A 13,161-nucleotide genomic window follows, 5' to 3' on the forward strand; every position below is an offset into this window, starting at 1 on the left:
TGAGGCACACACACGTGTACACATACATACATGCACACATACACACATGTACACATACATACAAGCACACACACATGCATAAAAACACATATACACATTTAAAGAAACATAAAATTCTCTAAATAATTTGATGTTTAACCGACTTCTTGGTGAACATTTGTCCTTTTTTGCCCCAAACCGTACCTTCTCAGGCCACAATTCTCCGCAGGAAATAAGACTGCCAGGCCTGTGACCAGGTGTTCCAGTAATACTCTTAACCTGACTGACACCCTTCTATTACGTCACTGCTCAGCATCCAGCATGTTCACTAAAACATAAGTTCGTCTCGTTCTGGGGCATGTAAGCACCATGAGAACAATGACTTTCTCATTTTTAAGGATCCTGGATCCCCTGCACTTTAAACTGTGTGTGGCGCACAGTAAGTGCTTTGTGGGATGAATTCTGCCTGAGGCTTGAATCACTGTCACAGCCCCCTCCACATCTGCACAGTTAGCCTAACAAACAAGCCTGAATAAGCTAGCCCTCCCCACCTGCTTTCTCCAGGATCAGTGAGGACTCATTCTTCCGGCTTCTGGACTAACTAGGTCCTGAGGAGAGAGGATTGTGGGAAGCTGCGTGCCTGGCCCTGCAGCCAAACACCAAAGCCCACTGATATCCACCATGTCCAGTGGAAACGGAGAACATCAGTCTCCTAGCACCTCGCTGAAAATGACTTCAAAGCAGTGCTGAACACGGTCACTAAAGTCGCACACCGAATTCAGTACCAGGAAGCCCGCTTTCTAAATCCAGAATCTACCACTACCTGCACGCTCACCAAGCCCTGGCCTGTTAGTTTGAAGGCAGGTAACAATGCTGAAACCAAGCCATGGCTTTGAGCAAGGGAGTGCTCTCAGGAGGACTGAGGAGGCCCTGGGCTAGGGTGGGTCGGTAGCGGAAGACCAAATTCATCTGTGAGATTTCAACTACTCATGGCCCCTCCTGGAACTCCTCCAAGAGAATGAACCATTATCGCTTACTAAATGACAGCGATAGGTAGAAAACTGTCACTCATCCTAAGGGGCACAGAGAGAGCGTGCAAAGCCTTTTCCTGGTTTCATGTCCGACAAACGGGACCATGACTCTTAGTGACACTATAGGGTGCCCAACACAGGGTGCCCCTGTCTTTCCTGCTATGCAACACTCAGTTCCTTTCCTGTCCCCCAGCAACACCCTCCACTTTCCTACTAGAGTCTGAATTTGCAGGAGCTATGGCCGGGTGCCCATCCTTGCCTTGGCCTTCGCTTGCAGATTTCGGATTGTATTAGATGCAGAGCCCTGGCCAGCACCCCCCCCCCAGTTCTGCTGCTAGGATTGCTCTACAGGTAGGCTGCCCATTCTGGACAAAGGCACACGGCCAACGACAAGAATTGTAAGGAAAATGTAATTTTCTTACCTAAAAGAAGACTGAGGAGCAAGCCTGGTCCTTCCCTCTGCTGTGGATGCTATCATGTCAAGGAAGGCAATGGTATCTCTGGTTCCCATAGAGTCAGGAAAACTTAGAGAAATTTCTAGAAGGCAACCTAGAGCTGTCCCTCTCCTACCCTCCGTCATCCTGTGAGAAACAATAACGCGACCCAACTAAGGTAACGTACATTAAAGTGTGCCCTGTCAGACACCCTCCCTGTGACCCAGACAGGACATCCGCAGCCTATTCATCTCCAATTTAGAGCTAAGCTACACACGCCTTCCTTGGGAAGACTCCACCAAGTCCCCAGCGAGACAACCTCCAACACCGTGACCTGCACATACATTTCCTCAAAGGCTCCACCCTCACTCCTGGCAGAGACTCTGGCGTGTGTTGGGCACTGACGAAACGTGGAACGACTGGATGAATGAAGCCGTGACAGAGAGCTGGCAACACACGCCGCGGCCCTGACGGGCTGGCACCTGCGCTGTTCACACTCTGGGGAAGAGCTCCTAGGAGGTGTCCTCAAGGAAAAGCAGACACGGTGCAACGCACACTCCTATTTTCAGCTGCCCAGAATTGAAACTACTTCCTCAGAACAGGCCTCCGAATCACCTACACTTGAGACAGTTTATCTGTCCCAGGAGCTGAGCTCCTCCTCCGCCGTGTTGGTGACACCTGGGTAATACAGGCCTGCTTCCGACACAGAAACCCTCCCACTCCCCATCTGCTGGGATGGCTTGGACTTCTTGCAGTCCAATGCACCCGGATGAGGTCTGCTGAGGGATAGACTAAATGGAGGAGATCTCTCCACATCTATCTCTCTCTCCTTCCCTCTCTCCTCTTTCCTTCTCCTTTGCTCCTCTCATTTCCTTCAAAGATAAGGTGTCACCTCTACTGACCAAACGTGCCAGCCTGGTGCAGAAGGAGCTAATGTGTCCTCGGAAGACAGCACCTGTCGTGGGAGCTCATAGGGGTGACACCTTCCACAGTAGAAGCTGCAGCCCTCCCACTTCCTTTGGAGGACCCAGTTAATTCCTACACGGCAGCGTGAGGCAACTTTCAAGTCACCAAACCCTAACCCTAAGGAACGAATTCCGACAGTTCACAATGGCAGGAGCCGGGTGATTGCAGCTTTCTTCAAGGGGGACATGTGCACTGACCCTCTTCATCTTGGCTGCTAGAGCAGCCCGACCCTACAACTGCCACTGCCCCCATCAGAGAGTCAGGATGGTGCCCACCCCTCCCAGGCACAGACGCGATCACACCCCCCCCCCCCATGTCTTCTATTCAGAAAGATGCAGGGACCTCTGGAGACATGAACTGTCGAATACGTTAACACCTGAGGGATAAACATGGAGAAAAACCCTCAGGCATGCTAGGTACCTCATGAGCACCAAATAATTTAAGGCCATGCGATGATCATAACGGCTATTTTATCCTGGAGGAAACAGGCTCGGAGAAGTTAAACAGCTTGCTCAAGGTCACAGCGCTAGTAAGTGAACTGAAATTTAAACACCACTCTCTGGACTACTCTTCCCGCTTCATCACTCTGATCACCAGTCACCGGGAGGTGGGCAGCACCCTTTCACCGCACAACACCCCAGGGCGCACAGACCCGTGCAGACTTACTACGTATGCCCCCCTGGAATAAGGGCAGCCCCGCCGACCCAGCTTCACCGAAGCCTGGGTAACTAACCAATGTGTTGGTTAGTGATTTAACAGCCAAAGTAAAGCGCTGCGCCGGGGAGCGGCGGTTCCCGCCTACCGGGGTGAAGCGCCGCAGAGGGACGGGCGGAAGCTGGCTCGTACTTGGCCGTGCGGTCGCTCCCCAGCCTCAGCGGTGGCCTCCAGCCGCGGAGTCCCCGGGAGACCCTCCCAGCTCGGCCAGGCACGTCCAGCCGTGGGCACCTGCGCTTCCCTGCGGCTCGGAGAGTCGCGGCTTGGGTCCCGCCGGCTGTAGCGCAGCGCCCGCCGCAGCCGCTCCCCCTCCCAGCCCCAGCTCTGCAGCCCCGCACGCACGCGGCCGCCCCGCAGAGCTCGCCCGGCTCACCTACCCGGTCGCGGCCCGCGGACTCCCGGCGCCTCGCTCGGCTCCCAGCCTGGGCTCGCGGCACCCGCCCCGGGCTGGCGTTGACTGGGACAGCGCGGGCGCGGGGCGTGGCTCCTCCCCACCCCGAGCCACCTGGGGCGACCGGGAGGGGCGGGCCGACAGGTGAGAGCCTCACGCGGGGGAGCGGCCCCGGGTGCCCGCTTGGGGACGCAGCCAGGATCCTGCTCCCGGTGGCATGAAGCCGAGCGAACGCGAGTAGATCGCTTAATGTACCGAGCAGTAGAGCTGTTCCCTCCTAGCCTGGCCGCCTGGGGAAAGAGCACAGACCCGAGGGAAGCCGCTAGACTAGAGGGACACTGCCACCCCCCAAGAGTGGGATGCGAGTCCCTCAGGGGTGAGAACGGCGAGGCCAGGAGTGCAACTTACTTCAGATACAGAACTCAGGCCTTTTCGACCGTTCGGCTCTACCCTTCCCAAGCCTCATCCACCCCTCGAACGATGTCTCTCCCTCTTTTAAAAGAATATATTATGCTATAAATGAAATAGTTCCCGATTGCGATGTCCTTCCCAGCTCTGGATAGTAAGTCTAATCTTGCTTCTCTTCTGTTGTATCTCCAAAGACTTGTACAAACCCAGGGCAGCCCCGGGCTCGGTTAAAAGCAAAAGAATGCTTAGGTAATCTCCCCAGGCTGGCTGCAACCTTTCTCTATGTTTCCATTTGAAAGCAAGTTTCCTGGCTTGTAGGCCATTCTTTGTATAACTTCCCTTCCCAGCACTTCCAATCAGACAGTTTGTAGGAAGCATACACTCTCAGGACACCTCTGTTAAGTGCTCAGACAACTCTGTAAATTAGGAAGAGGGACTTGTGGGAATAGGATGGCTGACTTCACCAGTGGGAACTCCACCCCCATCCCCCAGGAGGTGCTCTGAGATCCAGGCCTGTATCTCTAAAGACAGCAGAGTGGCCTGGGACCCTGAGGTCCTTGCCTGCTACTAGGAAAATTTGGCTGGAGGCAGATCTGTAGAAACCAGGCACAGATGTGGTCTCTGCATAGACCTATGGGCACTGCAGGTCAAGAGGCACCTAAGCCAATGGCATTTGCAGAGGTCCCTCACAGATTCTCAGAGTGGAGCATTTTTAAGTTTTCCATTTAACAGACAGATGGTCTTAAAACACAAACACACACACACACACACACACGTGTCTGTGTGGTACAGCTAGTCCCACACTGGCTTCGTTTATGGATTCACAGAGAGTTCTACTCCCCGTTGGATAGAGGAAGCACCCGTCAGTTTTAGAGATACACAGAGCCTGTCCTTCTTGTAACAAGGGTCCTTCCTTGGCTGCATGCTGACCTTCCAAGGCAAAAGTCAAAGGTGCTCCGCCAAGGTGACAACACGGCCAAGCAGACTGCTCCATCCCTTTGCCTGACTACAGGCCCAACCCTGTCTGGGCCAGGGCCCCTCTTTCATCAATGAATCCTACACAAGGGAGTATTTAAGATCTAGTGCTACCCAGCCTGCCTGGTCACACTAGACAGGCCATCCTGGAAAAAAGGTTACAGAGATTGCCCCACCTAGGTGTGCCTAACCACCGAAGCTTTCCCCTCTCCCCCACCACACCGTGGCAGGTTTGGAGGCTAGTGTCCCAGGGTGGGGCCATGGCAAGGCCTGCCCGCGCTGGGTCAGCCACTTGTGCCAGCAGGTGGGGCTGAACAAAGGAGCCGCTCCAGGTCCCACCCAAGAGAAGCAGGCCCAACCCTCTGTCTGTTTTGGTTTCAGTCAGTGGAGCGTGTGACTTGAGAGCCTTTCGTGTGTGTGTGTGTGTGTGTGTGTGTGTGTGTGTGTGTGTGATCACAGCTGTGACAGCCTTGTGAGTGATGTCACCCGGAAAGGCTGAGAAGCTTCCAGAAAACACAGTTCTACCCTAGCCCCCTTCCTCTCCCTACTTGCCCATTTGTGTATGGGTGTGAAGTTACTCACTGGAGCATGGGATACCTACCAGTGGCCACACACTTAAGAACAAAAGAATAATTGTCCTTCCTCAGCTGCTATCAATTGCCAAGCCCACCTCAGGAGGGGATGGTCTGCAAGAGCACCTCCCCTACCTATTTTGGCTGGATTAACCTTGTATAGGGCTTGTGCAGTTGACCACAGCTTGTATGAGTTCGTGAGTAAAATCGCTATGTCAAGGCCAGAAGTTTGCATTTCCCAGCGCCCTTCTCCATCATCTGGTCCTTACCTTCTCTCCGATATTCCCTGAGCCAGGAAGGAGGTTATTGAGGAAGAGATCCCAATTAGGGATGGTACTTAATCTCTTATTCTTAGCACTTCGACCAGTTCAGTGTATTTCTTGTTTAAAAAATATCTTATATACCTCCATGCCAGAAGAGGGCATCAGAACCCATTATAGATGGTTGTGAGCCAACTTGTAGTTGCTGGGAATTGAACTCATATACACTATATGTATATACTATATATAACAAATAAACCTTTTTTAAAAAAGAGAGAACGAGAAAGAGAAAATATCCAAAGAGGGACAGAATCTTTTAAAAATGAACCCTAGAATACTTTACCTTTTAAATCCATTTATACGTTAATATTTTCTGTGTATTTTTTGTTTTTTGAGACAAAGCCCCTCTAGAATAGCCCTAGCTACCCTGGAACTCTCTTTGTAGATCAGGTTGGCTAGAACTCACAGAGATTCCCCTGCCTCTGCCTCCTAAGTACAGGAATGAAAGGTGTGCACCAATCACACTTTGTTCTTGGCACATTTCTTCTTGAGACTCTGTGTGTAGAATTCTGGGCCCTGAGAAGCCACACAGTTAATTATAGTAAGCATGGGAGTAGTACAGAGAAATAGCCAGAAAGACGCAGATCAGAAAGAGCCAAGAATCTAGGATTTGGCTTCTATGGTTCTGGATCAGAGCATTTGAGCTGAAATGAGAAATTGGGAGATAAAAAATACAATGATAACTAACCTTTAATGAGTGGCTATTTTGTGGCCGGGTACTATTCTAAATACCCAGGACCCCAGATCCTGCAAATGCATTCAGTATTGTGGTGTCCCCCCCCCCGACACACACACACTTCACCCCTTCTCTTCATTCCATTTAACATCACTTGTTGAAGAGCTGAAACTCTTCAGTCACGTGTTCACGTGACAAGTCTATGAAATGTGACCAATGCCACACCCTCAGGATGCGTGAACACTGACCTTCAGGGGTCCAGTGAATACCATGCAGTCATGTGACCCCGTAACCAGAGAGCCACTTTCTTTCCTTGCTGGGTCTGAGCTGAGATGGGCAACAGACACAGCAGGCGTGATTATTACAGCAACCTTTCCAGGGCTCCTGGGAATGTCAGCTGGAGAGGGAACAGAAAATAATAAAAGTCCAGCCTCATCTCTCACTGATTGTGAAACCCGCCACGTGCACAAGGACAGCCAAGGATTGAGTTTCTTAAGATTTTTGATGTTGGTCACAGTACTGATGTAGCAAAAAGTGCTTTGGGCTTACATCTCACGTCCTAGGCCCGCATGCAGAATTTCCAAGGTGGTACACGCTCTGTAGCCTTGAGGAGACTTCAGAAAGATGAGGCGGCCCCCTCCTGAGACGAGCAGCAAACCTGCATTGCCGTGTCTTTCCATCTCTCTCACTCTGGGCAGACCCACCGGGGACCAGAGTGAATTTGCTTGGCTGGTGAAAGCCCAGCAGCCAGGAACATCCTCTTCTTACTTTACTTGAATTCGGAGCAGCATGGAGACCTGGGCTGCCAACTCAGGATCTGCTCACAGTCCTGGCAACGAGAAGGTTCAAATGCCTTTCGGTGTTCTGTTTGTCATTTTTTTGAGGTGCTGGCAGTCAAACCCCAAGGTTCACAGGCACAGTATCTCACTGGCTCCTGTTGTGGTGTTCCTCTGATTTATGTTACTTCCAAATGCCACCCAAACACACTATCCCTGTACTGAGGTAGAGGGAAAGACTGTTTTCCATACTAGCATGGGGAAATTCCTTTTGTGGGGAAAACAAAACCCTCTATAAATTACCACTACTATTCCAGCCACACTCTTCTTCAGGAGCCTTCACAGCCGGCTCCTTCTACCACAGAGGTCTCCCCACCATGTTTTCTGCATGGCCCTGGAAGGTCATAAGTAGTCATTTTACAGAGGGCTGTGGCCTGGTTTGCAATCTGCTCTGAGGAGATGTAGACTCAGTTTTACCCCAATTCTGCTAAATACAAGACAGACACTTGTCCTTTTTGGCTTTCTGTTGTTGTGTTAAACACCATGATCAAAAGCGACTTGGGGAGTAACAGGTTTATTTCTGGTTACAGTGCCAGGTGACCGTCCAGCAGGGAGGGGAGTAAAGGCAGGAACCTGGAGCTCGGAACGGAAGCAAAGACTATGGAGGAGTGTTACACACTGACTGTTACACACTGACTGTGTTACACGCTGACTGTGTTACACACTGACTGTTACACACTGACTGTGTTACACACTGACTGTACTACACGCTGACTGTGTTACACGCTGACTGTGTTACACGCTGACTGTGTTACACGCTGACTGTGTTACACGCTGACTGTGTTACACGCTGACTGTGTTACACACTGACTGTGTTACACACTGACTGTGTTACACACTGACTGTTACACACTGACTGTGTTACACACTGACTGTACTACACACTGACTGTGTTACACGCTGACTGTGTTACACGCTGACTGTGTTACACGCTGACTGTGTTACACACTGACTGTGTTACACACTGACTGTGTTACACACTGACCGTGTTACACACTGACTGTGTTACACACTGACTGTGTTACACACTGACTGTGCTACACGCTGTGTTACACGCTGACTGTGCTACACGCTGACTGTGTTACACGCTGACTGTGTTACACACTGACTGTGTTACACACTGACTGTGTTACACACTGACTGTGCTACACGCTGTGTTACACGCTGACCGTGCTACACGCTGACCGTGCTACACGCTGACCGTGCTACACCCTGACCGTGCTACACGCTGACCGTGTTACACGCTGACCGTGTTACACGCTGACCGTGTTACACGCTGACCGTGATACACGCTGACCGTGTTACACGCTGACCGTGTTACACGCTGACCGTGTTACACGCTGACCGTGTTACACGCTGACCGTGCTACACGCTGACCGTGCTACACGCTGACCGCTGTCTGTGTTACACACTGACTGTGTTACACGCTGACCGTGTTACACACTGACCGTGTTACACACTGACCGTGTTACACACTGACTGTGCTACACGCTGACTGTGTTACACGCTGACTGTGTTACACGCTGACTTGTGTTACACGCTGACTGTGCTACACACTGACTGTGTTACACACTGACTGTTACACACTGACTGTGTTACACACTGACTGTGTTACACACTGACTGTGTTACACACTGACTGTGTTACACACTGACTGTGTTACACACTGACTGTGCTACACACTGACCGTGCTACACACTGACTGTTACACACTGACTGTGTTACACACTGACTGTGTTACACACTGACTGTGTTACACACTGACTGTGTTACACACTGACTGTGCTACACACTGACTGTTACACACTGACTGTACTACACGCTGACTGTGTTACACGCTGACCGTGTTACACGCTGACCGTGTTACACGCTGACTTGTGTTACACGCTGACCGTGCTACACGCTGACCGTGTTACACGCTGACCGTGCTACACGCTGACCGTGCTACACGCTGACCGTGCTACACGCTGACCGTGCTACACGCTGACCGTGCTACACGCTGACCGTGCTACACACTGACCGTGTTACACGCTGACTCGTGCTACACGCCGACTGTGTTACACGCCGACTGTGCTACACGCCGACTGTGTTACACGCCGACTGTGCTACACGCTGACTTGTGTTACACGCTGACCGTGTTACACGCTGACCGTGTTACACGCTGACCGTGTTACACACTGACTGTGTTACACGCTGTCTGTGTTACACACTGACTTGTGTTACACGCTGACCGTGTTACACACTGACTGTGTTACACACTGACTAGCGTGTCTTGCTCAGTTTGCTTTCTTATACAGCCCAGGACCACCCACCAGGGATGGCACCACCAGTGAGCTGGGCCCTCCCACTTTAATCCTTAAACAAAGACATGTCCTATAGACATACCTATAGGCCAATCTGACGGAGGCAGTTCCTCAGTTGAGGGTCCCTCTGCCCAAATATGTTTAGATTTGTTTCAAGTTGACCAAAATCACCCGGCACTGTATTCAAATGTTTGTGGAAAGAATCCCAGACTATGGTGTAACACTATCAATTATTGAGCCAGGTGTTTAAAGCTTTTCTTTCTTTTCTTTCTTTTTTTTGTTTTTGTTTTTTTTGAGACAGGGTTTCTCTGTAGCTTTGGTTCCTGTCCTGGAACTAGCTCTTGTATACCAGGCTGGCCTCGAACTCACAGAGATCCACCTGCCCCTGCCTCCTGAGTGCTGGGATTAAAGACTTACACCACCACTGCCCGGCTTATTTGAAGCTTTTCATTTACAAAGGGAGAGGGGCAGCTACTGGATTGCTCTTCCTAACTGCCTAGAGTCACTCTAGTCCCAAGATCCCTGGCCCATAGTGCACACTCAGTGGCAAGGCTTTTCCAGAGCAGATGTCCTTCTTGATCGTGACTGCTCATGTCAGAAAGGCTTCCAATGCTGCGGTGCGTCCTTCTGTCCTGCAACCACAGCTTTGATCTCGATGTGCCAATGCTTGGTGCAGCAGAATGGACCCTGCGGAGAAGCCATTGCTCTTGGGCCTGGACTACTCTGCTGATCACATGCATGAAGTGAGTGGAACCATTTGACCTGAGCAGAACTAGATGGTTCGGCACGATCCCTTCCCATCCTACGGTTCCGCTGTCTGACAGAGGCCCCCCTCAAGTCGCCTCTACATATTTGTAGACGTGTTCTTTAAGGGCTCCTCAATTTACTTGTTCTACATAGTTAAACAAAAAGCCACTTTGGAAGGAATGTCGTTTGTTTCGTTTACAACTGCTAGGGGAAGCTGGGCGTGGCATTCAGTACCAGCTACTAACCTGTACTGCTGAGATGGAGGCGTAGGATCGTCATAGAGGGAACTTAAACTCTGAGGTCAAAAGCGGAATGTGGGCAGGTTTCCGCTACCTCCTGGTGCGTGGGTTTCCAGAGACAAGGCATATGGGACGTAGTCTATGACCACGGTTATCTCATGTACTTGTGCACAGCAGCCCAGGGGGCACAGGGGCTGATGTGTACAGTGGACAACTACGGTGCCTGCGGAGTCGGGAAGGGAGGCCTCCTGTACCTGGTCTGCTATAGAAAACATTTGAGATGCTGGCAGAAGCTGGACAAGGTGTGTGTGTGTGTGTGTGTGTGTGTGAGAGAGAGAGAGAGAGAGAGAGAGAGAGAGAGAGAGAGAGAGAGAGAGAGAGAGAGAGGAGAGAGAGAAGAGAGGAGAGAGAGAGGGAGAGAGAGACTTGGTTAAATGACTGGAGTGTCCCTAGTTCCCTGTGGGAAATTGCTAAACCCCTTCAGATATCCTGCTGGGATCTCATCTTCTGGCATTAACTGAGATTACCAAACTTCCTCTTCCATCAGCAGGAAACTGCTGCGTCTCCTCCCCTAATCCAAGGTCAGAACTCAAATCCTGACTAGCTCTCCGGGGTGAAAATCCTCAGGGCAAGGCAGGGAAACTAACCTGAAACCTGGCTGCAGTTATCCTTGGGCCACAGCAAGCGCTCCACTGTGTAACACCTTAACAGTTGCTTTTCCTCTAACTTAAAGAAGGTAGGTAGGTGCAATAGTTTGTGTGTTCCCACCCCCACTTCCCCAGAGCTAAAGCCAAAACTTAATCCCCAGTGTGATGGTACTGGAGCTGGGGCCTGTGGGAATGTCTCTAAGTCGCTACTCCATTGCTGTGAAGACACCACAAGTATGACAACTGATATTTTTTAAAACTGTTTAACTGGGGCTAGCGTACAGTTCAGAGGCTGAGCCCATTGTCATCATGGCAGGGAGCATGGTGGCAAGCAGGCAGACAGGGTGCTGAAGTAGTTGGGCATTCTTTACTCTGATTCTTAGGAGGGTTAGAGGGGGGTAGAAGTGGGGAAGGGGGGGGAGGATAACACACTTCCTCCAACAATGCCACACCTCCTTTCAAATAGTGCCGCTCCCTGGTGACCAAGCATTCAAATACATGAGCCTTAGGGGCCCATTCTCATTCAAACCACCACAGAAGGTAACTAGGTCACTAGAATGGAGCCCTCAGGAAAGGGGTGAGTACTCTTATGGAAAGATCTCCAGAGGGCCCCTGTTCCGTGATGTTAAGACACCAGAGAAGTCAAAAGAATAAAGCTTGGAGGTTTTCATCAGACCCTATCCATTATGATCTGCTGGCCTGGCCTGTCACCTGGGTATCCTGTCCCTTTAAGAGACAAACCCCGCCTACTCCCATACTCTCTCTCTTTTTCTGAAGAGGTAAGTATTGCTTCCCTCCCCCCCCCCATCTCTCTCTCTCTCTCTCTCTCTCTCTCTCTCTCTCTCTCTCTCTCTCTCCCTCCCTCCCTCCCTCCCTCCCTCCCTCCCTCTCTCTCTCTCCCTCCCTCCTTCCCTCCCTCCCCCCCTCTCTCTCCCTCCCTCCTTCCCTCCCTTCCTCCCTCCCTCCCCCCCCTCTCTCCTTCCCCCTTCTCCCCTTTCCTTTTCCCTCCATAATCCACTAAATAAACTCTATACCCAATTCTTTCTGCATGATGTATCTGCCTCTCACCTGCTGCAGTCTCCCACTGGGGGACCCACCGAGGTCTCAGGTCACTCGGTACTACCCTTTGTGGGACCCCAGTCCCTCCCCCCTTATATCTTTAAAAAGGAATAACACCATCCACACTGGCATCCTGATGGTAGACGCCCAACCTCCAGAATGGTCAGAAATAGATGCCCTGTTTACGCCCAGTCTATGACACTTTGTTATAACACACCCAGCTGACCAGAAGAGAATAAGGAAGCCTTTAGACAGAGGACAAGGAGAGATTGGATTTCACGGGGTGGGAGCCAGTGATTCCCAAGGCCCTGTCCATTGCCTTTTTCTTAAATGTTGGGGGAGATCCATAGAAGGCAAGAGCTGGAGTTCACAATGAAAATGTCTCCTCCTAGAATAGCTGTGATATTAGCACTCACCTCGATGTAAGCAGCGCCATTAAAAATACTTTCCTATGGATTCTCGTTTGACCCCTACAGGCGGCAGTAAGCTAAATCTTAGTAATTTGGGTATGTTCATGAGGTCTTTGAGTCTGCAGGGTTCAACGCTTGATTATGCTCCTGTAGCTGGCCAAACAGACTCAGAGTTGTCTCCAGGGTCAAGTCCATCTTCCTTTCTGTTATAGAATCACCCTGTAGAATCACTGCCCAATACTATGTACCTACACTCTAGGAGAGTCTTGTATCTACAAGGACACTGGAGCCAAGAGCCAGGACTGGCTGAAAGAGTTAGCGTTCCGCCATCCAGACACTATCTGGAGCCAGTGGGCCCTGGCCAAGTCCTGACAGCTCCTCAGAAAAGTCCTCCCAGGACAGGCACAGGTAATGGGAGTTTGTGCGAAGTGGGGAGCTTGTGAGGGAACCCCAC

The 13,161-nt window shown here is 51.1% G+C and overlaps 1 protein-coding gene across 4 annotated transcripts in view; it reads right to left on the reverse strand.

The window, feature by feature from the left end:
* Lypd6b (LY6/PLAUR domain containing 6B) overlaps positions 1–3,608 on the reverse strand; it is a 161,733-nt gene extending 158,125 nt beyond the window's left edge. For 3 of the 4 annotated variants that reach the window (XM_075985261.1, XM_075985262.1, XM_075985264.1), the window contains exon 1: positions 3,502–3,608. The gene's annotated coding sequence lies outside the window, so the exon portion shown is untranslated. Of the gene's footprint in view, positions 1–3,076; positions 3,432–3,501 lie in introns of those variants that run through there. The other variant, XM_075985265.1, reaches the window with a different exon arrangement.
* Positions 3,609–13,161: the final 9,553 nt, after the last annotated feature.

This window comes from Microtus pennsylvanicus, chromosome 9 (genome assembly GCF_037038515.1).
Source record: "Microtus pennsylvanicus isolate mMicPen1 chromosome 9, mMicPen1.hap1, whole genome shotgun sequence".
In the NCBI taxonomy this organism is placed as follows: Eukaryota; Metazoa; Chordata; class Mammalia; order Rodentia; family Cricetidae; genus Microtus; species Microtus pennsylvanicus.